This window comes from Podarcis raffonei, chromosome 1 (genome assembly GCF_027172205.1).
Source record: "Podarcis raffonei isolate rPodRaf1 chromosome 1, rPodRaf1.pri, whole genome shotgun sequence".
NCBI classification, from domain to species: Eukaryota; Metazoa; Chordata; class Lepidosauria; order Squamata; family Lacertidae; genus Podarcis; species Podarcis raffonei.
Genome location: NC_070602.1, coordinates 26,283,854 through 26,308,634, shown reverse-complemented (window position 1 = coordinate 26,308,634; position 24,781 = coordinate 26,283,854). Strand labels below are relative to the sequence as shown.

The following is a 24,781-nucleotide window of genomic DNA, read 5'->3' as shown; positions in this document are numbered from 1 at the left end:
AAAGGACAGGAGGAATGTTTTTGGCTCCAGGGTCTGAGGTTCTGCAGCCCTGTTTTAAGTAGGTCTTCAATATTATCTTTTTTTTTAATGCAGCCTATTGATTTGGACATTCACAACAGATTCATGAAGTTTTGTTTTGTACCAGTGGAGACGTTGCTAATATTACTCAGACACAATGGGAAGGTTTCCTAAACAATAGTTCCCAGAAATAGTCACAGAGGTTGTCTTTTCAAGATCCTGGGCCACGACATTTGAGCGCAACGTATCAGTTTTGCATTCCAGCTTATGTGACCGTGGCATTTATTTTCTTCACACACCTTATCTTTATCAGACTCCTTTTGAAATAACTTCTGATAAGCTTGGCATCGGTTTCCTTTTGAAAAGAAAAGAGGAAGAAAACATTTATTAAGTTAGTTGTGTATATAGGAGATGAAGTCTACTGAAGAGCATAGGATTTAATAAGAGCTTCCAATCTGAATGGAAGCCATGAGTTTGCTAAATTTGCAATGGGCCTCACATTTTAATGCTCAATATGCCTCATTGCTGTGATCAAAGAACCCCCTCATGTCCATTCAGGCACAGTGGGAATGCTTCATGAGGATGTACTCATTTCCACTGTGGTGGTGGTGAAGGTTGCTTAAATGCCATTATGTCTTAGATCATAGAATCATAGAGTTGGAAGGGACCCTGAGGATCATCCAGTCCACCCCCTTCAATGCAGGAATATGCAGCTATCCAGGACCAAACCTTCAACCATGGTATTATAAGCACCAGCCTCTAACCAACTGAGCTATCCAGCTGATCATATAGGGTCTCAGACTATACGCATGTTGGATGTCACTAAGTCTCAAGTAACGATTTTGTTCTTGTACAATGTCATGGAAGCAGAAATACTGGTGGATGGGTTTTAATTTATTTTATAAATTTAAAAATATAATACTAATGAAGTCCTATTTAAATTGGCTTGATGTGCCTTTTGAGGAGTACAGTGTCCATTCTTCAATCAGAAACACCAGTTGATTTTCATGACTAGTTGTCTCGATTGGGTCTGACTGGAGGCTAATCCTCTGCTCTGGAGAAAGTTAAATATGATTGCATATGGTGATAGGACACTTTGATATACCATAAACCATGCTTGCTTAATTGGGCCAGATGGCTTGAACGATATTTTTTTGCAAATTGGAGCATGGATCTGTTCAATGAAACTGTGTCATATGTGAATTTAGGTGGGGATTTTTTTTTTATAGGTGTTTGCAATCCCGTTAATCACAAGCACTGCTTTTATGCTTTATATGGTACACATTCCCATTATGCTGCATCTCCCATGGGAATCTGTTGATAGAAGATGTGGTAAAACTGGAGAGGTCGGCAAAAGAAACCAAACCAAAGGGTCTGTTAAAGCATCATAAATAAGGCTCATTTTAGATAAGGTACCACCATTTGCTCCCTGTAAGATGCATTGCGTCTTTTCTTTCTGCCAAAAGAACAGGTGCTCTAAGGTTTCTTTACAGCTGTTAAAAGATTTACAGCTCTTTTCCTGTAAAACTGAGGCAATTAGATACTTCAGATCTGCTCCATACTTCCTCCTGAATTGTCGGTGTGTTGAAGCAGATGTCACTGTTAGCATTGCATCTGCAAAAGCTGAACTGCATGTTCCACTTATCAGGCCAGGGATGAGGAACTTGTGGTCCTCCAGATGTTGTTGTACTCCAACTTCCACCGCATCCCTGACCCCTGGCCATGCTGGCTAAAGTCGATAGGAGTCCAGCAACAGCTGGAGGACCACAGGTTCCCCATCTTCATATGGGGCATTGTTTTGTCTTCTCTTCGTCTTCAAAATGTAGGTTACCACCTGCAACTCTTTCCCATTTTGCTACTGGATTCTTTAGAAATTCTAAGCCTATAGTATTATATATTTTTTTAAAAAATAAATTTTTATTAATTTTCCAACACATATTAAAAGACAATACAAAACAATACAAAAACAAACAAACATATAAACACGTATACTTTCTTAACCTTCTTTTCCTTAAGCCTTCTTTCAACGACTTCCCCATACCTCCTTTTTCTGCATCCCTGTTTTAAATCTTTCCAGCAACCCCTAGTTTTAATTACTTATGGCACTTCCTTTAAATCCTTTTTCTCATGTCCAATTGTTTATCGCTGCTATTCTATTTTGCATTACTCAAAACATTTTAACACTCATTAATTTTACAACAGTTCTTAAGATAAACTTTAAATTTCTTCCAATCTTCTTCCACCGTCTCTTTCCCTTGGTCGCGGATTCTGCCGGTCATCTCAGCCAGTCCCATGTAGTCAATCACCTTCGTCTGCCATTCTTCCAGTGTGGGTAGTTCTTGTGTCTTCCAGTACTTTGCTAAAAGTACTCTTGCTGCTGTTGTCGCATACATAAAAAACGTCCTATCTTTCTTTGACACCAATTGACCTACCATGCCCAAGAGGAAGGCTTCTGGTTTCTTCACAAAAGTGCATTTAAGCACCTTTTTCATTTCATTATAAATCCTTTCCCAGAAAGCCTTAATCTTTGGGCATGTCCACCAAAGGTGATAAAAGGTACCTTCAGTTTCATTACATTTCCAGCATTTGTTATTGGGCAAATGATAAATTTTTGCAAGCTTGACTGGAGTCATGTACCACCTATAAATCATTTTCATAATATTCTCTCTTAAGGCATTACATGCCGTGAACTTTATACTGGTGGTCCATAACTGTTCCCAGTCAGCCAACATAATGTCATGTCCCATGTCTTGTGCCCATTTAATCATAGCTGATTTAACCATCTCATCCTGTGTGTTCCATTTCAACAGCAAGTTATACATTCTTGACAAATTCTTAGTACTGGGTTCCAAAAGCTCTGTTTCTAACTTCGACCTCTCCACCTGAAAGCCAATTTTCCTGTCCTGTTTAAAAACTTCATTTATCTGGTAGTAATGAAGCCAGTCTCTTACTTTGGACTTCAATTTCTCATAACTCTGAAATTTAACTTTTCCCTCCTCATACTCTATGATTTCCCAATATTTCGGCCATTTGGATTCCATATTTAATTTTTTCACTTCCTTAGCTTCCATCGGTGACAACCACCTGGGTGTTTTGTTTTCCAACAAATCTTTATACCTAATCCATACATTATATAGGGCTTTTCTAACAATATGGTTTTTAAAACCTTGGTGGATCTTAACCTTGTCATACCATATATATGCATGCCAGCCAAATCTATTATTGAACCCTTCCAAATCCAAAATATCTGTATTTTCAAGAAACAGCCAGTTTTTCAGCCAGCAAAAAGCCGCTGATTCATAGTACAATTTTAAGTCCGGCAGGGCAAACCCCCCTCTTTCTTTTGCGTCAGTTAGTATCTTAAATTTTATTCTGGGCTTTTTGCCCTGCCAGACAAATCTAGATATATCTTTTTGCCACCTCTTGAAACAATCCATTTTGTCCACAATCTGCAATGTTTGAAACAAAAATAACATTCTCGGCAAAACATTCATCTTAATAACAGCAATTCGGCCTAACAAGGAAAGTCTCAGACTTGACCATATTTCTAAATCTTTTTTCACTTCTGCCCAGCATTTCTCATAGTTATCTTTAAATAGATTCACATTCTTGGATGTCAAATTTATCCCCAGGTATTTCACCTTCTTTACTACCGATAAACCAGTATCACTCTGAAATTTCTCTCTTTCTGCACTTGTTAAATTTTTATCCAATACTTTCGTTTTCTGTTTGTTCAGCTTAAAGCCTGCTACTTGACCAAATACTTGTATTAACTCTAAAACTCTTCTCGTACTAGTGTCTGGCTCTTGTAAAGTTAAAACTAGATCATCTGCAAATGCTCTCAGTTTGTACTGTTTAGCTTCGACCTGAATCCCTTTAACCAGCTGGTCCCCTCTAATCATGTTTAATAAAACCTCCAGGACAGATATAAAAAGCAGTGGGGATATTGGGCATCCCTGTCGTGTCCCTTTTTCAATAGCAAATTCTTCTGTAACCACATTATTTACAATCAGTTTTGCTTTTTGTTCAGAATAAATCGCACTTATACCATTCTCAAAACCTTGGCCTACCCCCATCCCTTGGAGATTCTTTTTCATAAAACTCCAAGAAATATTGTCAAAGGCTTTCTCCGCATCCACAAATATTAATACTGCCTTAGTATTAATATTAACTTCCAGTAACTCCATAATGTCTATTATATTTCTCACATTATCTGACAAATGTCTTCCTGGAAGAAAGCCCGCTTGGTCTTTATGAATCTCCCCCACCAAAACTCTTTTCAATCTTTTTGCTAAAATGTCTGCAAAAATTTTGTAATCCACATTGAGTAATGATATAGGGCGGTAGTTCTTAACCTGGTTCTTCTCAGTCTCTGACTTTGGTATAAGTGTGATATAAGCCTCTTTCCACGATTCAGGTGCCTTTTTCCCCTCTAAAATTTCATTACAAACCTCCTTCAATGGTTGTATAAGCCATTCTTTCAAAGCTTTGTAGTATCTGGAGGTTAGCCCATCAGGTCCTGGGGATTTTCCCAATTGCACTAAGCCTATAGTATTATAAGCTCTGCTATGATTAGATGAGATGAAGTGAGGAAGCTGCTTTTGGTAGTATTCTCTTATTTAACGGTGTTACATTTATATATCTCATCTTTCCTTCAAAGAGCTCAAGATGGCATGAACATAATTCTGTTCCCCATCCATCTGAACCTCACAGCAACCTTACGATGTAAGTTAGGCTGAAGCACAGGTCAATCAGGAAGTATCTTGTGTAGCCCCTATGCATTCAAGACTGCCATTGCGTCCCCATTTTAATTAGGAGAAAGGGGTCAATATGCCATTTCATTCATCTCAAGCACTTACTGGTTTTGTGCTGTATGTACCTAATGACTATGTGTTCTTGTTCAATCCATGTATTCTGTATGTTGATGATATGTATAGGTTTAATACAGAGATGTACACAAATGTCCTCTTGCAATTTTCCATCTTTTAATGTGGGCAGAATTATAGGGGAAGCCATGTCACAGAATTTCTCCAGCAGGAGAAAGACTCCAACAGTTTCTTATGGGTGGGGCTCATCAGGAGCAGTGGTAGAAGTGCCTTTCTGTTTTCCTAAGGATTATTTATTCATTTATTTTGGTATGGCTGCTAAAAAAAGGCAGTGCTTTTTATCCTCTACATCTGGTGTGGGAAATCTTCAGCCACTGTCATGCTTGCTAGAGCTGATGGCAGTTGTAGTTTGTTAGTGTGGGGAGCCAGTGTGGTGTAGTGGTTAAAAGTGGTAGACTCATAGTCTGGTGAACCAGGTTCGATTCCCCATTCCTCCACATGCAGCTGCTGGCTGACTTTGGGCTAGTAACACTTCTTTGAAGTCTCTCAGCCCCACTCATCTCAAAGAGTGTTTGTTGTGGGGGAGGAAGAGAAAGGAGAATGTTAGCCGCTTTGAGACTCCTTAGGGTAGTGATAAAGCGGGATATCAATTCCAAACTCTTCTTCCTCTCTTCTTAGTCTTTTAGAGAAAATTTTGCAACATGGCCTTTTTTCCCTAAGTGGAGGAGGTGAAAGAAAAAGAAGAATCTCACAAATGTTCCCAAGGAAATACTTTCTGGGAACGTTTGGTTCAGCTATACCTTAATTTACAACGTGACTTCTGAATGGCACAAGTTGGAATTCATTGCTAGGAGTTTGGTCTGGGATGCAATTTTTTTACAGAGTTTGAGGCTTTTGTTTTTACTTTTTTTATTGAATTTGCAGATGGATAGTCTAACCACCACATAAGCATCCTGGACACAATATTTTCATGCAAATGCAACTATCCGGTCTTATTAACTACCTGGAATGTTCCATTAATAAAAGCTCTAGGCAAATCCTTAATCAGGGGTAGCAATTCCACCCAGGTCTATTATTTCTGTAACATCAGTTGGCAACTCAATCTGTATAGAATGACTCAGTGACTTGTAGCTCCAGGCAACCCTAAAGTGTGTGAATTATCATGCACCCTATTAACTAGTCCTGGACAGAGACCACCTAGTCACAATAATAACCTCCCATTTAGATTAATGTACAGCAGTACATAGGGCTGCCCTTGAAGATGGTGTGAAAACTTCACCTAGTATTTGGACACACTAACAGGAAATGTTGCCTCATAAGGATTTATTGGTTCTGCCTTTTTGTAAATTGCCTTACTCTGTTCCGCAGACTATTTGTAACCCTTTTACCTAATACATTTAAAATTGGGGAAATCTGGCAATGTCCTTCCTCGGTCTGCTCACCACTATTCCCATTTGGTCATCATCCCCAGGTGATTGATTTATCTCTGCATATGGTTATTCTGCCACAGGAACAGAAAAATATGTTCTGATTGTGTGACTATTGTTAACGGCAATCCTACTTCGATGGAACCAATCAAAATGGTTACAGGGGTATCAACTTCACCATATATCAGCAGATCGGTCTCTTAAAGTGCAAGCTACTAGATCACTGACAAATTTTTAATATATTGTACACAGAGGCAAAGGACTGGTCTTCTTTATTTACACAGAGCTTTTAGGGTTTACCACTGGTCCCTTGTTGGGTCTTAAATGTTCTTGGAAGAAGGGTTTAAATGTTCAAATAGATGAATCTGAATGGAAATCTGTGTGGTCAGCTAAGTCTTCTAAATCTGTTTCATCATATGTGAAGGAGTCTTCTCTCAAAGTTCTGCCCAGATGGCATCCTACAGCTGTGCAGATGTCTCATGTCACATCACACTCAACACAGGATTGCTGGCAGGACTGTGGGGGACATTCTTCCATCTTTGGTGGGAATGCCCCTGGGTTTCATTAGTCAGGTCTCAAGTACACAAAGGGATACCTAAAATAATAAAAACACCTTTTTAGGCCTCCCCACAACTGTCATTAAGGAATATGTGGACGGATAATATGAAAGCTTATCACCCTCAAGAACTTTTGACATGGATGTTAACTGCATCTCAGATTTCAGTAGCCCAGGAATGGAAAATCTTGAAAAACAATCTACGTTTGTCTTTGTGATATAAGAACTTATGAACTTTGGCAATTGCAGAAGAAATAACACATCAGTTGGATATCTCAAGAGGTATGGAGGAACCAGAAAGCTTTTATATCATCTGGTGGGATTTTATTTCTTATGTTTTGACCTTAAATGCCCAACATTCACCATCCATGCCAGCTTGGGAAATATGGTTGACTTGATTTATATTTGTGTGTTACCATTTCTTCTGCTTATTATTTTATTTTGCTTGCTCGCTTTGTATATGGTATGATATAATCCCCTGCTACTGCCCCTTTGGGTTGTTAGTAATGTTCATTTTGTTACAATAAAAGAAAGAAAGGAAAGCTCTAGGCAAATCCTTAATCATTGGCAGCAATTCCGCCCAGGTCTATTATTTCTGTAACGTCAGCTGGCAATTCAGTCCCTATTGAATGACTCAGTGGCTTGTAGCTCTAGGCAATCCTAGAATTAAAGTGAGCAAATTATGATTCATCCTAGTAACTAGTCCTGGATAGAGGCAGCTTGGCCACAATAATTCACACTGCAATAACACCCCATTCAGATCAATGTAATGTGCTCTGTGTGGGGCTGCCCTTGAAGATGGCATGAAACTTCACCTAGTGCTCTAATATAGAGTTTCGTGGCTGGCAGGAGCTATTTGATACTAGTTCTTGAGGAATTACACTGCCTGCCAAGACGTTTCTGGATCGAAATCCATTGTATTGTTTGTGATTTATGAAGCCCTGAACAAATTAGCACCCCACTACTTGAAGGAGCATCTCCTGGATGTGAATGTCCACTGGGGAGGTCTTTCTTAGCATCCAACCACTGGGAGAGAGAATGTAAGAACAGCCTTGCTGCAGCAATTCAAAGGTCCAGCAGTGTGAGCTCATTGCAGCCAACTAGATGACTTTGGGAAGACCACAAGCAAGACCTAAGCAAAACAGGGCTTATTATCTGTCTGTCTGTCTGTCTGTCTGTCTGTTTGTTTGTTTAATTTGTATGCTGCCCTTCATCCGTAGACTTAGGGCGGTTCACAACATAAAATTACATTATAATGGTTCTTTGCACAAGTCTTTTTTAAAAAAACAACAACTTTAAATGTTGCTGTAACTTTGTTCTGCCTTGCCATGTCGGCTGGGGGTTTTAAATTATATTTATTTATATTTATTGCATGTTGACTTTGTTTTTGTATATTTTTAAAAACTGTTTCCATCCTTGAAATCTGTTCAGGATGAGCAACATGGATTTTAACTAACCAAATAAACAATTCTGATGCGAGGAGCTCACAACTGCATATGTGATTTTGCCCCCTGCCCTTCCTTTCATCCTCACAACAAACCCCTGTGGTAGGATAGACAGAAAACTGGCAACTGGCCCAAGGAGCTTGTGAGATGAGCAGAGAATTGAACCCAGATTTCGCAAGACTAGCACACCATCTATTGCACCACACTCACAGCTGGCTCCAGGTTTGAGGGAGGCTCAGCAAATAGCCCTAGGTGAGCTTCCCTCTACACCAGTGGACTCCTGATCACAGACTTAGAATCATAACATCACAGAATCATAGAACTGTAGAAAGGATCCCAAAGGTCATCTAGTCTAAATACTTGCAATGTAGGAATCTCAACCTGCAACACTCCAAATTTGGCTCCAGTATGGTGGGTATCTTACTTAAGACAGGGATGGGGAACCTTTCAGCCCAAAGGCTGCTTTTCTTTCACGACAACCTTCTGAGAACCATATTTCAGTGCTGGATGAAGCCAGAGACAAATGTGGGTGGAGTAATGAATGTAAATATACCCTTTGTACAGTTCCTGTACACAGAGCCACACACCTTCCCCTATGCTCCATCCAGACAAAAAAGAGGTATTGCTAGACCTCAAAGGCACATTCAAACCAAGGAAAACCTATTAAGGTGTGAAGCAAGGGCCAATGAGGAATGTGGCCTGCAGAGAAGGAGTGTGGTCTGGGGACAGTTATTAAACAGGCCTGTGTGGCCACCTCTGATTGAACATAATGCTCAAACCAAACACTAGCTCCTTGTTCTTCCTACAAGAAATAGAAATTCAAATATTCATTGCCTCAGACTAATGTCTGAATTTCTAACAGGGCTAACCCTCCTTCATTTGCAAAGTTTATTTGTAATCAAATTCTAAGGTGCAGCGATGACGACTTGTTTCCTTGGCAAGCTTTTCTGCCTTTAACTGATACAAATTAGGCAGAAATTAACATATCTTTCCCCGGTATTGAGCTTCAGTGATTCAACATTTTCACTGGAAATTAACATGGCTCTAAATATACACTGAACCTTAAAGTGCTTGCTGAAATCACACCAGTTACTTTTTCTTTTTAAATTTTGTTAAACATTTTCCACCCCTAAATCTCCTTGTCAGGAGATAACACTAAAGAGGCTCAATAATACAAATGAAAATGAAAATGCGCTTATTTTCCCCTGTCAAATGCCTCCATTTACCACTCTAGACTTTATTAGTAAACATTTCTTTATCTTTACTAGAACACCTTGATATGTTGCAACTTGATGAGGCATTTTAATGCAGCAAAACAGTTCAGATTTCTGTCTTGTGAAGTCCCAATAATAGAATTACGCACCTTGGATTTAAACCTCCTATTCCGAATTCTACCATGGGTGCTAATCTAGTCAAATTGCATACCAAGATCAAGCTGACATTGTCTAGGTTTGTGGCCTATGGACTAATAAGAAGGAAAACATTGCCTGCCAAATGCCCTACCACAATTATTTTACCGAATACCACTGCAAAACCTGCCACCTGAGAGTAAGCTATGTCCTTGTGTCATGAATGCTAGCTCATAGACACACACGTTTTTAATCTTATAAAGATATCCAATAGCTTTCCTTCAAGGACAAAAGCATGAACACTGTTTTTTTTTCCTTGAGGAAAGGGCTATGCATCCTTGAAGAAGCTGCAAATAGATTTCAATTACAGCAGTTCATTCTACTGAAGTTGTTCCATTCTACTCTGTGCCATGATCCGCCACTATATTAAAACTCTTCTTATTTTTAGCTGGTTTCCATTTTACAACCCAGTGGGGAGAAAGTCATTTCCTCTGTCCATCAAAAATATACATGTTGAAAAGTGCAAAAATTTTATGGACTTGGCTTCTATTGCAAGAACCATCCATGACCTTAGATGGTGATAACCATTAGATGATGTCTTCTACCTAGGGAAGGTACGCCACATTAGGAAATATTCCAGATGATTTGCTCACAACCATCCAAACTGGGTTAGCCTACCTGATGGCCTCTAGATGCTGTTCAGCTCCCATAATCCCTGATCATTGACACTAGGGCTGATGGGAGCCGGAGTCCGACAACACTTGGAAGGCAACAAGTTGGCTATTCGTCTTGTCTAAACACTGGATTCTGGCATACCGAAAACAGAAACAGTACTGACACAGACAGGATTTCACTGGTCCTGCCTGCATAGGATATCTGCTTAAGCAATGTATGTTGGTATCCATCCAAGTATTTGAATGAACTCCATGGCCAGCATTTTCTGAACCCTCTAGAATGTTGTCAGTTGGATTATTTCTGGGTGGAATTCCCACTCTTCCTGGGGTAGGAAAATGCTGGTGGCCTTCAAAGATGGCCACATCATGTCTTTCAGCTGTGAGTAGATTGACTATTCTACAGCATCACTCCCATGGGCAGGGATGGGAAAACTTTTTCATCCCTAGGATCACATTCTCTTTTGGGGCAACCTTCTTAGGTTCACAGGTCAATGAAGGGCAGAATTGGAGACTAGGCAGAGCCAAAGATGAAAGTTTTGCCTTTGTGTAGCAGGCCATTTTCTACACCACCTGACACATCTCTGTCTTCCTTCCAAACAAGCAAGAAGCATTAGCAGAGTTCAAGGTCACATGCCAGCCAGGTAAAACACTTGGGGCACCAATCAGGGCCTGTGAGGGGTGTGTCCTGGAGAGAGTTACAAGGGAGGGCCACATTTATACACACACCTGAGATTCCCCACCTATGTTGCAGGCCATTTTGGTCTACATTTTCAAGGGAAACAGAAGCTGTCTGCTGAGCATATCCAAGCCACCACTTGGGGTGGTTGCTGCTGTTGATGTAGGAGGGAGAGGATAATAGGGGAAAACCTTCATCCACATGCTGAAATATAAGGAGCACCTGAAAGGGCTGGAACACCCACAACAAAATCAATGCAGTTATTCAATGAGGATTTTTCTCTCACCTTTCTCCAGAAAATGCCAAAAAAGCAGGGGGAGCTGTGTCGAGTTCTTCTAGCTTACTGGGAAATGAACACCTACAGAAGGATGAGATAGCAGGTGAAAGACCACATTTTCAATTTATTGCCCAGTGTTGTTTCAAAGGCTCCTTGCAAGGAGAAAATTAGCACAGGAAGGAGATGTTTAAAATATTACTTTCTGCTTTCTTGTTTTGTACTCTAGTGAGGAACATGAAGATAATGAACTTCTCAGGGAAATTGTGCTCAAGTCATAATATATCTGAGGGTTATGAGCCACATAGATTTCTAATTCAGACCTGATAATTACACATTCGGGTGCCACCAATTGTTCTTTTTTTGAGGGAGGGGTGTTTACACGTAGCAGCTTTGTTCATGATTCCTTCATGCCGTAGATGGACTAGGCAGCCTCCCTCCCTCTCCACTTGGCATAGCTATTTGAATATGTGCATTAGAGAGGCTGCCGTTGATGATTTGACTCATGAGCTGGTTGCAAATCAGCTTGAATGACACACTTCAAACATGATGTCTTGAATTTTTAGGTGATTTTTGTTCCATATAATAGGATGCTCAAGGATTTATTTTAATCCGCCCTTTTGAGCAAACCAGCTTTGATTTGCACTTCTCAGAGAATTGTGCGGATTGGAATGCAGCTGCTATTCTTCAGGTTTTTCTTTTTCTTTTTCACATCCACAAGCTTTACAATGCAATTCTACTCAGAAAAAAAGTACCAAAATGCATGTAAGATGCACATTTTAGGTTAAAATGTGTAGAAAAATGTACGTGTGTGTGTGTGTACATGTGCATATGCCTTTCATGGAAAAAATACAATATTTACTTACTTACTTACTTACTTACTTACTTACTTACTTACGTACGTATTTATTTAAATAATGGACCACTGGTACCGAATTGTATGCAAAACAGCTGTACTAGAAAAGTTAACCAACAGACTGAAACTGACACAGGGACAAATAGAAGAGGATGCCTTCACCCCAGTATGGCTCCCCTTTATTACATACACAGCCCAACAAGACAACAACAAGAACCCACTGACAGCTTACAAATCAATATGGCTACCTTGTAACCCCAGAAAATCTTTCAGAAAAAATTACAAAAATAATGCAATGTATTACAGAAATGGGACAGGATGCATAAAGCCACACTATAAAGGTCTAAGGACATTCCTACCTATCCTTACTTGGGATCGAGTCCCATTGAACTCAGTAAGCTCAACTTTCTAATAAACATAAATAAAACCAAACTGCACATCTCTCTGTCATGCTGTCCCCATTCTACCATGTACAGTCCAGTTGGCACGAAGTATTTTGAGTTAAGCTTATTTAGTACTGATTTGGATGTAACTTTAAATGTGAAATATGGTCTATAGTTTGCTGATGAATCGGTTGCACGCTGTCACATACAAGGGGAAGATTTAAGTTAAACACAGGGCAAGCCAAACAGGCTTAGCGAAAGCTGAAAACATCAGTGATTGATTAAGCTGTTAAAGGGACCAGTCCGGATGCTGCGTTTTAAAGCTAACAGAGAACTAGATCTATTATATAAGGGTAAATCTGTTAAAGGAAGATGAATCAATGCATTCATTAGGGTTTGCAGTCTATTTGTTAAGGTGAAATAGGATGATGTCTACAAAGCAGACAAGATGCTGACCTCCCACACGGTGGCATCGCAGGGTGTAAAACATGAAATCTGTCGCAGATGGGGCTTTGATTGCATCTGGGTGGTGGAGGGGCAGAATGACAAATTTCCCTCCAATGACCTTGCCATGTGGAGAGCAACTATACATGCATATATAAAAAGCCCATCATTTTTAAAGCAAAATATGAGCATGCTAATATGCAGGCTCAGAGGAAATGCTAAAATGATGATATCTCTGGCACTAGATCCCGGAGCATTTAGGCCAGGCCTTTACACTGATTCTACAGGCTTTTGCACTTTGCTTCATTCCTTCAAGTATACCCACTTCTTGCACCCAGAGAACTGCTGTTTACATATAGTTTTCTGGTAGTCTCGCATTCAGCACTGCCCAGGACCAAACCTTTTCAAGTTTCGGCAGTTGATCATTCACACCGAGAAAGAGAAATGCTAGGAAGCCCCCCTCCCCTTTCAGTTAAAAATAAGCAGCTTATAAGTAAACTGGCCAAGGGTGGTTGTTGATTTCTTCCCCTGCTATTTGCAACATGAGCAAATGACTGCATTTAAAATTCAAAACCAGCATGAAAGTGATGGTAGTAATCTAAAAGTATTGATTCCTTAACAGGTCAGCATCTTTTGAACTGGACATTTAAAATCACAGGCCACCAATTTATTACCAAGGCATAAACAAATCAATGTTTTTTATTTGTATCCATCAATAATAGCTACAGATGTTTATGTGCGTGCGTGCACATGCACACACATGCACATGTATGCACACACACAGTTAATAAGAGAGAAATTTAATGCTGGAAAAAATAGACTAATTAATTTTGAACTTTAGCTGGCAGAACATCTGAAATATACTTCTTCAACTTTCTCTCTGCTTATGTATATTAAGCCCACATCTGCATAAATTTCAGGATCACTGTACTTCAATCAAACTCAAGTTGAATTGAAAACATGCTCTTGACTCCCTGGTAATGCAGCAGGGGATAATAATAATAATAATAATGATAATAATTTTATTATTTATACCCCACCTGCCCATCTGGCTGGGTTGCACTCTCTGTTCTTCCCAAAATAACTTAACAGTGGAAGAAGCTGAATGAAAGCCTGCTGTGCAGAACCATCTCAGACCACTTCCAGACAATGCAATGGTTTTGCCTAGAATCCAAAATTCAAGGAGGCCTAGAAAAAGGCTACAGGTGTCAGATTGTTTAGCCAACTCTTCCTTCCTTCCTTCCTTCTTAGAAGTAATAACCCTTTTTCAGTGGTGGAGCTTCATGCTCCGGCACCGGGGGGTGGAGAGCAGGCAGGGGCTGTGCTGGCGCGCATCCCAGGGGCGTGGCACGCTGCCTGCAGGGGCATATTGTGTGTCCTGGGGGCATGGTGTGCATCCCCTGTGGGGGCGTGGCACCAAGCGGGGGCGGGGGTCAGGCACAATGGTACCCCAACAGGATCGTGCTGCTGGGAGCGGTACGCTCCCCCCCCACACCTCTTCCTCCGCCAGTGCCTTTTTTCTCCCTGCTAGTGTCCAGTATTGCTTCTGAATACCAGCTGCTGGAAAAATGCACTCCTAACACAGTACACTACATTTTCCTTTATTAGCATCTCATAACATAAAACATCACCATTTGCATGTTCTTATTGCTATACTGTATATGATTAAACAACACAGAGAATAAAAAGGCAATCTTCTCCATGAGTTCTCTTTAGACCTGTTTCCCAACCAGCTGTTTCTTTTAAATTAGCTTAAGTTTTGGGGATTCCTAAAGTGTATGATTTGTTGTTCAACTCTTGCACATCAGACTCTTCTTCAAACTTTGGCCATGTCAGCTTGAGCTGAAGAAGTAAGTTGCTGCAGCGCCAACAGCTCCAGCCACTTATAATCCTCCTTTCCTGATGATGAGCTCAACCTTGACAGCTGTGGTTGGGACTTCTCTCCAATGACATGCCATCTAATAAATATATCAGACTTCAGAGGCTACCTTTTCCTCCTTGGCACCAGCCAACCATTTTAAAAAAAAGAGCATTAACCTTTATTTAATTTCCCCCCTATGATCCTGCATGCTGCGTTCACGAGTCTACGGACATGAGCTGGAGTCGATGTAACATGACTGTGAGCTGGAGAGGGAATAGTAATGGCTTGAAAGCTGTGAGGAGTGTGTATTAAGCAGTGTTAATAGACAGCAGAGCAGAAAGGCGTGCCTTGGGTGTGAAATCTGTTTCTACCGACAATGCAGCTCCTTTCCATCCCAGTATTGCATCTGTTCTCTGGAGAGATAATGATATAGGTACATGATGAGCACAGGGGAAATAAGCCTTTAAAACAGTGTTTTGTAGTGAGTTGCCAGGTCATGTGATGAAGCTGAACAGGCATGGGATCCAGCTCAAATCCCCCTTCTCTGCCGCTTTGGGCAGGAGGACATTATGCCAGGAAATCTTAGGCTGCGCTGGGTTTGGGGACTTAACTTTGGCTGAACTGGGAATCAGAAGGTTGAGCTGGAGATCCACTGCATACTAATATTCCTCATCCCAATAGATCTTGCCATGTGATAGCCCTCCACAGTTTGTTGCATATGAGATACTGTCAAAGGAGTCAACTAAGGTCTGGAAACCAAGCCTTATGAGGAATGGCTGAGGGAATTGGGCATGTTTAGAAAAGAAGAGGAGACAGAAGAGATATGATACTCATCTTCAAATATCTTAAGGGCATCACATGGAAGATGGAGCAAGCTTGTTTTCTCCTTCTCTGGGGGGTACGACTCAAACCAATGGCTTCAAGTTACAAGAAAGGAGATTCTGACTAAACACCAGGAAGAACTTTCTGACAGTAAAGTATTACAGATGATTCTCCATTACATTCTTTTAAGTAAACTAGAAATGTGCAATATAAATAGTTTTCTATTATATTTATTAAATCAATATTAATCCAAACTAAACTAAAGACTGTACATCAAGCAATAAGGGTGGTCCTACAAAAAGCCAGCTTGCTTTATCTATCACTTTAGTGACAAAGATAGATAAGCCTTGGTTGGAACATCTATGATGATCAAAAAACAACAGTGGTTTTAAATGATGTTTGATCTCTTCCAAAATGATGTAACTGTAGATTTAGTCCACTCTTTCCCCAAACTGCCAAACAATTTGCAACCCAATCTTCTAACAGTTAAGCTGTGACAATGTTATGGCCCAAAGTCCTTTGAATGAGCCTGACAGAAACCACCTTGAATCCAACCGCCTGTTCACACTGGGATTTTGTGGTCTCTGGGTAGATGGCCTGTTTGCTGTCTGGCAACATGACAGAATGAATATTCCCCACCCCCTGGCATTTTTCAAATGTAGCCGCTCAGCCAGCAATCAGAGCGATTAAGCAGCAAGATAAAAGAAGCACAGGATTCAGTCAGGACAGATGAAACTATCCAAATGTAATGGGTTTTCAAAAAGCATTTCCAAAGAGGTGTAAATCCCATCATATCCAATTGCTCTGAACCTTTTCTGTGAAATCTCTCCATCTTTCAAGAACCCAACCCTCCTGGATTTACTGAGATTGTCCGGAACAAAAGAAAATGAAAACGGACACTTAATCCTTTATTTTCAGGGTAAAAGGAAAGGAAGAAGAAGAAGAAGAAGAAGAAGAAGAAGAAGAAGAAGAAGAAGAAGAAGAAGAAGAAGAAGAAGAAGAAGCAGCAGCAGCAGCAGCTCAAGTCCCTTCATTTTCTCATCTGTCCAGTTCTGTACAGTATATCTCCTGCTGGAAATGAGTAAATGCCATCGGAATGGGAAATTATTGCATTAATAAGGAATATTTTGTGTGTGGGGATTTCTCTCCTGTGGTTGAGAAATCTTCATGTAATTTTGGTTAAAGGCCAATTTGGACAGAAATTGCTCTTCTAAGAGCTTCCTAGAATTAAAACTATTTTTATCCTCTTTGGCTGTCTTAGAGCTAATGTAAATGTTGAGAGGGAAATTGCCAAGCAAACTCTCCTACCTCAAATTTGCCTGCAAAATGCTCACAGTTATGCTCTCCTAAACTGGATTTACTTCAAATTATAGATTATGCTGGATTTAAGCCTCAATCCTATACTCACTCACTTGTGAGAAAAATGAGATATTCAAAGTAAAAAAAGAAGAAGAAAGAAGAACCAACAAAATTGAAATGACCGAGTATTGGTTGATTAGCAGTCATTTGTCTCAAGAGACAATCAAGTGCAGCTCCAGAGGTGAAGTCAAACTGATGCATAAGTAGTACCACAGTGACCTCCCTGGGGCACAAGCCTGGGTGGTGTGTATGGAGGTCCTGGGCTGCCCAGATAACAAGACTCCTTCCTGGCCTCGATGATGTGGTCCATAGGAAAACAGAGCAATATGTTTGGCACCAGCTTTATTGCAAGAGCTGCTGGAAAGAGGCGTACAAGGCACCATCCAACTGCCTTAGGGACTCCACTCTGGATTTGTGTAGGGTTTACTCATTAGCCTTTTCTTCTCCTGAAGGTGTCTCACAAGTCAACAGAGCTTTGGGACCAGAGTTTTCCTTCTCCTAGATGAGCCACTTTCCCAGGTTAATGAGCCCCATCTGCCACTCAGTTCCCTCTACAGCATGTGCAGAAACTGCCTTCTTGACCATTGGACCCACTATTGGTCTTGTCCACTCAATCTGACAGAGCCTGTCTTTGCATGCAGAAGTCCCTGACTCATTGGCTACCCTCACCTGGTTTAGCTGGTCAGTTGAAGCCTTTTCCAGGGTGTGACCACTGTCACTTGTTGGCAGCCTCTAGGAGCCACAGGTGACATCTAAGTGCAGGTGGGGGGGGAGCAAAAGGTGGACAAGCTACCCCAGAAGGAGCATGACATGTCTCGTACCAGAGGACAGAATACTGTATAAGGAAAATGAAAATATATATATATGTTTTGTGTAGTATGTTGATGTGTTGCCTTCTTTACCTAACAAAAGCATGTTATGGGAATTTTCATGCAGCAATATGGAGGGGGGACAACGACAGTTTCCACATCACTGCCCTAATATTTGTGAAGAAGTTTCATACACACACACACTGTAGAAAAGGATTTCAAAAGGAAATAACAGCAACAGCACAAGATAGAGGAGGCAATGTCTCTCTTGTTGAGATCAGATCTTTTATGTTCTTTTTTGAAATGGCTGAAATTTTGCTAAGCCCTTCTGAAGCTAGCCCCCCCCCCCTTTATGGCTCTTCCAAGTCTCACAAGATATTTACAGACGGTGCTGTTGTGAATGAAAAGTAAATGGAAAACCATTGTTAAGATGAATGGGAAGAGGCAGGAAGCCTCTCCCCATTCATTTTAGACCACACAAAGTGTCCATTCCTCTTTCAGTTGAACAAGTTCACTCACTTTGTAAAGGCTCGTCTTGTGGCTGGTCGTTACTCTTACTGTTCCTTAACTTATTACTGGAAAGGCTAAAGTCTGAAAGGTAATTAGTTAATCCAAGGTCAAGTCTGGGTAAGCCTGAAGTTTAATGTTTGCCTCTGGCTGGCTTTGTTCATTCCAAAGATATTTTAGTCTTCTCTCATAACAAGAGTTCTACTTCCTTAATGATTGTAAGTTTGCATGGATTAGATAATTATTTGCCCTTCAGAGAGGTGGACATATGCCAGATTTTATCTTGACTCTCCTGCTGATCTGTTAGCTGTCAGAGTTGTTCTGTAGGCTGGACACAGTCATAGGATGGATTAGAGAACATCTAATAGTTCTAGTAATGAGTAGGCAGTAATGCTACAGAAATGAAAGGTGATCTATCATGGAACTATCCTAATATGAAGCAATGTTCCTATGATTTTCCCCACCCCTGAACATTATAGCAGTGAAAAGGTTATACATTCCATCACCTGGCATTAAGCATTTGAGTGAGAACTCCTTTTTTGTTAATACCAAATAGTCTATAGTTGAAAGTAGAAATAAATGTCTGTGGATCTAGCGTTGCCACTGAAATTTGGCTTAAAACAAACTTCAAATATAATTTTCCTGGGGGAGAGTCTTGTATGGGCAACAAAACTGAGAACTATAGGGGAAGCGAAAAAGGTGATTTGGGGTGTGGGGACCTAGAATCTCAGAGGAATCGCATTCCTAGATCATATTGTCTGGGTCATTTTATCTCCTATAGCAGGGCTGGGGAAGCTTTAGCCCAATGGTTGAATTAGGCTCACTAGGCCTTATGGGCTGGCCTAGCCAAGCCATTTGGGGTACACTTGAATTTTAAAACCAATTCTTTTTAATCTAACACATTTTCTTCTCACCGTTCACAATGACAGAAAATGCATATTGTATGGAGAGATGCATAGGTAAAGGTAAAGGGACCCCTGACCATTAGGTCCAGTCATGGCCGACTCTGGGGTTGCGGCGCTCATCTCGCTTTATTAGCCAAGGGAGCCGGCATACAGCTTCCGGGTCAGGTGGCCAGCATGACTAAGCCGCTTCTGGCAAACCAGAGCAGCGCACGTAAACGTCGTTTACCTTCCCGCCGGAGCGGTACCTATTTATCTACTTGCACTTTGATGTGCTTTCAAACTGCTAGGTTGGCAGGAGCAGGGACCGAGCAATGGAAGCTCACCCTGTTGCAGGGATTCGAACCGCCGACCTTCTGATCGGCAAGTCCTAGGCTCTGTGGTTTAACCCACAGTGCCACCTGCGTCAGAGAGATGCATAGAAAACTATATAAAATGTGTGCATTACATAAAAAGTGTGAAGACACAGACATGCAAAATACAAAAATAGACTTTTCATACATTCTTTTAAAACATCTGCACAAAATGGGGTGGGACTGGTCTCTGACTGAGCACCAATGAAACGGGAAGAATTAGGCAGCTCAGTCCATCCCTAGTCCCATGAGGAAAGCATAATAGGAATCCATATTTTTGAGTGTGTGGTGGTGCATGCGCACTACGTTAAGGTTAATTCAAAAAAAGGTTGCCTACGGAGCATTATTTCTCCAGCTTGCTATTTGCCAATATTAAGTGTATCTATAATTTATATTTGCTTCCATGTTTCTTCCAGATTTTCTCACTTTAGCAGACTCTAGTTAACCGCCCCTCTACACTTACCAATATTAGCTGGGGAGGGAATCAAAGGATTCCTACGTCCTTGGAAAGTCTCTCTTATGTTGCACCTGCATTCTGTGTATTCTGGCTTCTAGGTCTCCTACATCCCCTGTAAGCATTGCTCTTTATTGCAAACACCTTCCTTGGCTCTTGTGAATGGTCCTCATAAAAAAGAGGAGGACAGTGCTTCAGTACAAGTAGCCAATTCACACTCTAATGTGCTCCTTCAACTTTTCAGAGAGCAGCTATCCTGCTGTTCATGTGAGAACCAAGAGCTCTGTGCTTGATCCTGGCTGACGTCAAGGTTTTCACATTTGATAAAACAAAAGCTGAAAATTGGCAAGATTATGGGCCTCAATCATTTGGAGGCATTTGTGCACCAATGTAAATGGACTATAATTGCACTCAGGGATCTCTTGAGACACAGCTGGTATAACAAGGGCCAGTTGGTACCTTACTTAATATTTTACTACTTGTGGGACCTGCGAGGTGTTACTTTCAAATGCATTTGCTGCATTCATTTATCCAGATACATGCAGTGTTTGCGCAACAGATTCAGCTGCCTCCAGGGTTATGTGATGCTGCATTCAAATTTTGCACGAGCCTGGGTGAGACATCCATGCATCAGACGTATTTCTTTTTTTGTGTGTGTGGATGGATTTGCATTCCATCCTTCAATAAGTATTTCCAGGCTGGTTGGTTCACACAAATAAATAAATAGATCCATCCTTACACGTATCATCAGTAAGACAAAGAGGTCTTCAGAAAATGACATGTACACTGGTTATGTATGATAATTATTTTTTTTGTATTCTGTATTTTATATTTCAAGCTGTGTCAACCTATATCTAGTCATGTGTGGTTAAGTTTCCATTTTTTTAAACCGTTTTACCCATGGTTAAAAGTGAGGGGGCAGTTGGAGAATAACAACAACAACAACAACAACAACAACAACAGCTGCATAACCATATGGAAAAATAGTTGGGGGTCACATACTGGGGGTGCAGCGGGGGGATCAAGCAGGGGTGAGGGTTGAGTCAAAGCTAAAAGTGACTGGGGCTAGCCCTTTTCTATCTGTTACATGCCTCTCTCCCCTACCTTTCCTTCCTCTTTGTTTGCCACACCTTTTCCTCTCTTCAATACATATCCATGGACACATGCACTCACACTGATCCATCCACTCCCATTCCCCCACTTTCCTTCCATTCACACACTTCCCTTTCCACCATTCACATGCTTTTCTTCCATGCCTAGAAGGGAAGTGAGCCGCTAGGGGCAAGGTGGGGTCTTTTCACTGCTGGTAACCTCATCTTTCTTCTAGAGGAGATTGGCTAGTAAGAGACAAGGGCTGGGGAGTAGCAATGATGGTAAATCCTCTCCCCATCCCCTGTCTTCACCTCCCAGGTATTCTGGTAGCAAGTGCTGGTCTTACTGCAGATGTTCCGTTTATTGTAATCAGACATAAATGCAACAGGCTTTCTCTGGATTGGGGTATATTCTATGCCTTTAAGCTTCCTTGAATCCCATCAGGGAAAAGGTGGGGTATAAATAAGTATATAATAATTATTATTAGCAGCCTCAGAGACAGTAATGCTTCTGAATACCAGTTGCTGGAAACCACAGGATGGGTCAAAATATTGTTCTACTGTATATGGGGAAGGGCCATAGCTCTGTGGCTGAGCATCCCAGATCCCAGGTCCAATCCTTGGCATTTCCAGGGCTGGGAGAGACCACTGTCTGGAATCCTGGACAACTACTCATAGTCAATTTAGTTCCAGGTTTCCCAAACCTGGTTTGTATCTATTTGGGACTACAGTTCCCATCATCCCTGACCCATGGTCCTGCTAGCTAGGGGTGATGGGAGTTGTAGTCCAAAAACAACTGGAGGCCCAAGTTTGGGAAACCCAAATATTGACAACATAGACAATATTGAGCAGGATGGACCATTGGTCTGACATAATAAGACCCCTATTATTAAGGGCAGGGCTATTAGAAAATGAAGGCCAGTTTAATAAATAAGTATTTTTGTTAAAAATTTCAACAGTTCACTTCTGATTTCATTAAGAACTCACAGATGATTGTCATCCACTTTATTTTTTACTTTTATGTTTAACTTGCAAATACTTTATTTTTCCATCTATAAGACACCCCCATGGAGAAGATGCCCCCTAATTTTGGGGACTCAATATTAAGAAAATTGGGAGAGATTGTCCAGAATGGGAGAAATGCCAAAAAAAGCTCACCCAAATTCCAAACGCTTGCTATCCAATGTAATACAAAAGCCTCCTATCCTATTTCCGATCGACACCAGCAGCCGCCAATCACACACCCAATTGCCGCAGTAGGGCCCAATCACCAGCAGCCATTGCCACAGCAGCGACCAATCGCAAGCAGACATTGCCGCAGCAATGCCCAATCACAAGCGGACATCCTCGCAGCAGTGTCCAATCGCAAGTGGACATTACCGCTGCAACCTGTCATCTGCAATAATGCCAGTGACAATCTACTACTCAAGACAGAAATCATTTCCACCGTCCCCCCTCTGCACTACCCATGTATAAGACAACCCCAATTTTAAGTGTTGTTTTAAGGTAAAAAAACATTGTCTTGTACAAGGAAATGTACAGTATCTCCTACCATCACCACTGTTTAACACATTTTTTTTAAAAAAGTTCAAATGTGAGCAGCTGTTATATTGAGATTATATACTCACATTTCTAATTTCTCAACAACTTCACAGTATTCTCTAAGTGCTTCATCTTATACCTTTTTAACTTAAATGTCCTGATGCCTCTCTAGTGGCCTATAGCTTCTGATATATTCCAAGGCAGTCTCCAGTTTTCTTTTTAATGCCTTTGGTAATTTCAAAAATACTTCCTAATTAAGATTTTGAGAATTGGACTAGATTCCCCTATTGTGAGCCACCATAAGAATGAAGCTTTGCAGTTTCTTCATCTGTTATAATTGCAGGTTTAGCATGAGGTGATTGATTGCCTGTGGAACTAATGCTGGTATTTCCATGGAGTTTTGAGAAGAAGCAGTTAAGGCCTGGCTCACATTATTTACATATCATCTGGAAGGAGCAGGAAATCAGGGTGGTTCAAAGGTCACGGCTCACATTGCTTCCTCTGGGGCATTCCGTCAAAGAGGAACAATGTTAGACCCATGGAAAATTAAATGCCTGAATCATGCAAGAACAATGACACAACATGGAGCAGATCAGGGCACTGGAGACCATGAGGGGGATTTAGAAATGTGTTGTCTTGGCAGTCTTTCAGGTTCTTTCATAGACCTCCCGTACAGGGATGGCATACTGACTTACAAGAAGGAAAAAGTCCGGGACCAGGAATCAGGTTCCTATTGATTGGGTGATGGAGACAAGAATTGTCAACCTGAAGGAGAAGGCGACAGAAGGCTAGTCTCAGAAATGCTGCTATCCGATGGCATTCCTTTCCCTTCATCATGTAGCAGCCCCCCACTCCACAGAAAAGCTCTCCTGGGGGCTAGGGAACCCTCCTGAGGGGAGTAGGGCTGCCCAAGAAGGAAGCATCTTCTGTGAGCATCTTCTCTGCCCAATTTTTAGCAACCTCCCCTCTCAGCATTGTTCACCAGAGTCCAACCTCACCCACAGAAAAAGCTTTTCAGGAAGCATGGGATAGGGGCTTCTACCTTTCCACTAGCACTTCTGAGAGTCAGGACCTAAATGTGCAAGACAACATCTTTAAAGTAATATAGCTTGTTCTTCAAACAAACTACTTCCTACTGAAAATGAAAAATGTAAATAAAATCAATGTGTCTGTTGTCCCCAACAATAGGAAATATGGCTGCTTCAAGCAGTTAGATAAATGTAGATATTACTGCCTTCTTTCAATAAAGAGTTGTGCTCTCTGAATATGCTTTCAGTGTCTTTCAGACACAAGCCTGTTATTCAGTCTGCTTTAGCTGAGTATTAAAGGATCCCTTGTTATACACCATCATAATTTTCGCATTTTGTATATGTGTTAGAGGAAACCCACATAGGTATCCTTTGATTTGTATTTTTATTGGTAATTTCTCTTCCCTCCCTCGCTTTCTCTGGCTTGTTATGCCATCAATGCCAATGAAAATTCAACTGCTTAGAGGAACAGGAAAGTGGCTGTTAAAAATTCTGGGAAGCAGGCTTCAAACAATGTTTCAGTTTTGGCTGATATTTCCAGAGGCAATGTTCTTAGGACCATTCATTATTATACAAAAGACTCTTGAGACGTTTTGGCTATCAATGATATGTTTTGGCTATCGCTTCATTCTAAAATTAAAGTATGCCCTTTACCTGGAATGCAAATATCGAGTGGGATATTTGGTAAAACTTAGCATTTAACTTCTGCAATTTTTCAAGTGAAATGGATAATATCCCTCTAATCCTTTCCATTGTAGACATTTCAGAGAGATTGCTTTGCATTTCAGTACTGGAAAACAACAGGAATTGTGCCCAGCCACTGCCTCACATGAGCTATTAGGCCCAGACAGCTTTCCCTTGAGTGGAGATTGCTCTTTACTTCTGGAAGGCTGCCAGCAGGCAGTGGGATTGGTGGTAGGAAACTACATATTGTTGCACATGTGAGTGTAGAAGATGCACTGATCTTCTGGACTGTGTCCTACTGATTACACTCAAATGTGCTCCTCCACTGATGGAAGGCTCTTTGATCCAGTAGAAGTTTTTGTGAGTGAAAAGGAGGGAGGTGGAAGAGACAATTTTTGCTGTTTCTCCCTTCCTTCTGTAGTCCTCTCTCACAAACATTGC

At 41.0% G+C, this 24,781-nt stretch overlaps 1 long non-coding RNA gene across 1 annotated transcript; it reads right to left on the bottom strand.

Moving 5' to 3' along the window:
- Positions 1 to 312: 312 nt before the first annotated feature.
- On the bottom strand, positions 313 to 22,952 carry LOC128402428 (uncharacterized). The gene is made up of 3 exons (XR_008327688.1): positions 22,715 to 22,952; positions 11,258 to 11,329; positions 313 to 373 (listed from the first exon to the last, which is right to left on the bottom strand). It is a non-coding gene; the product is annotated as an uncharacterized LOC128402428 (long non-coding RNA).
- Positions 22,953 to 24,781: the final 1,829 nt, after the last annotated feature.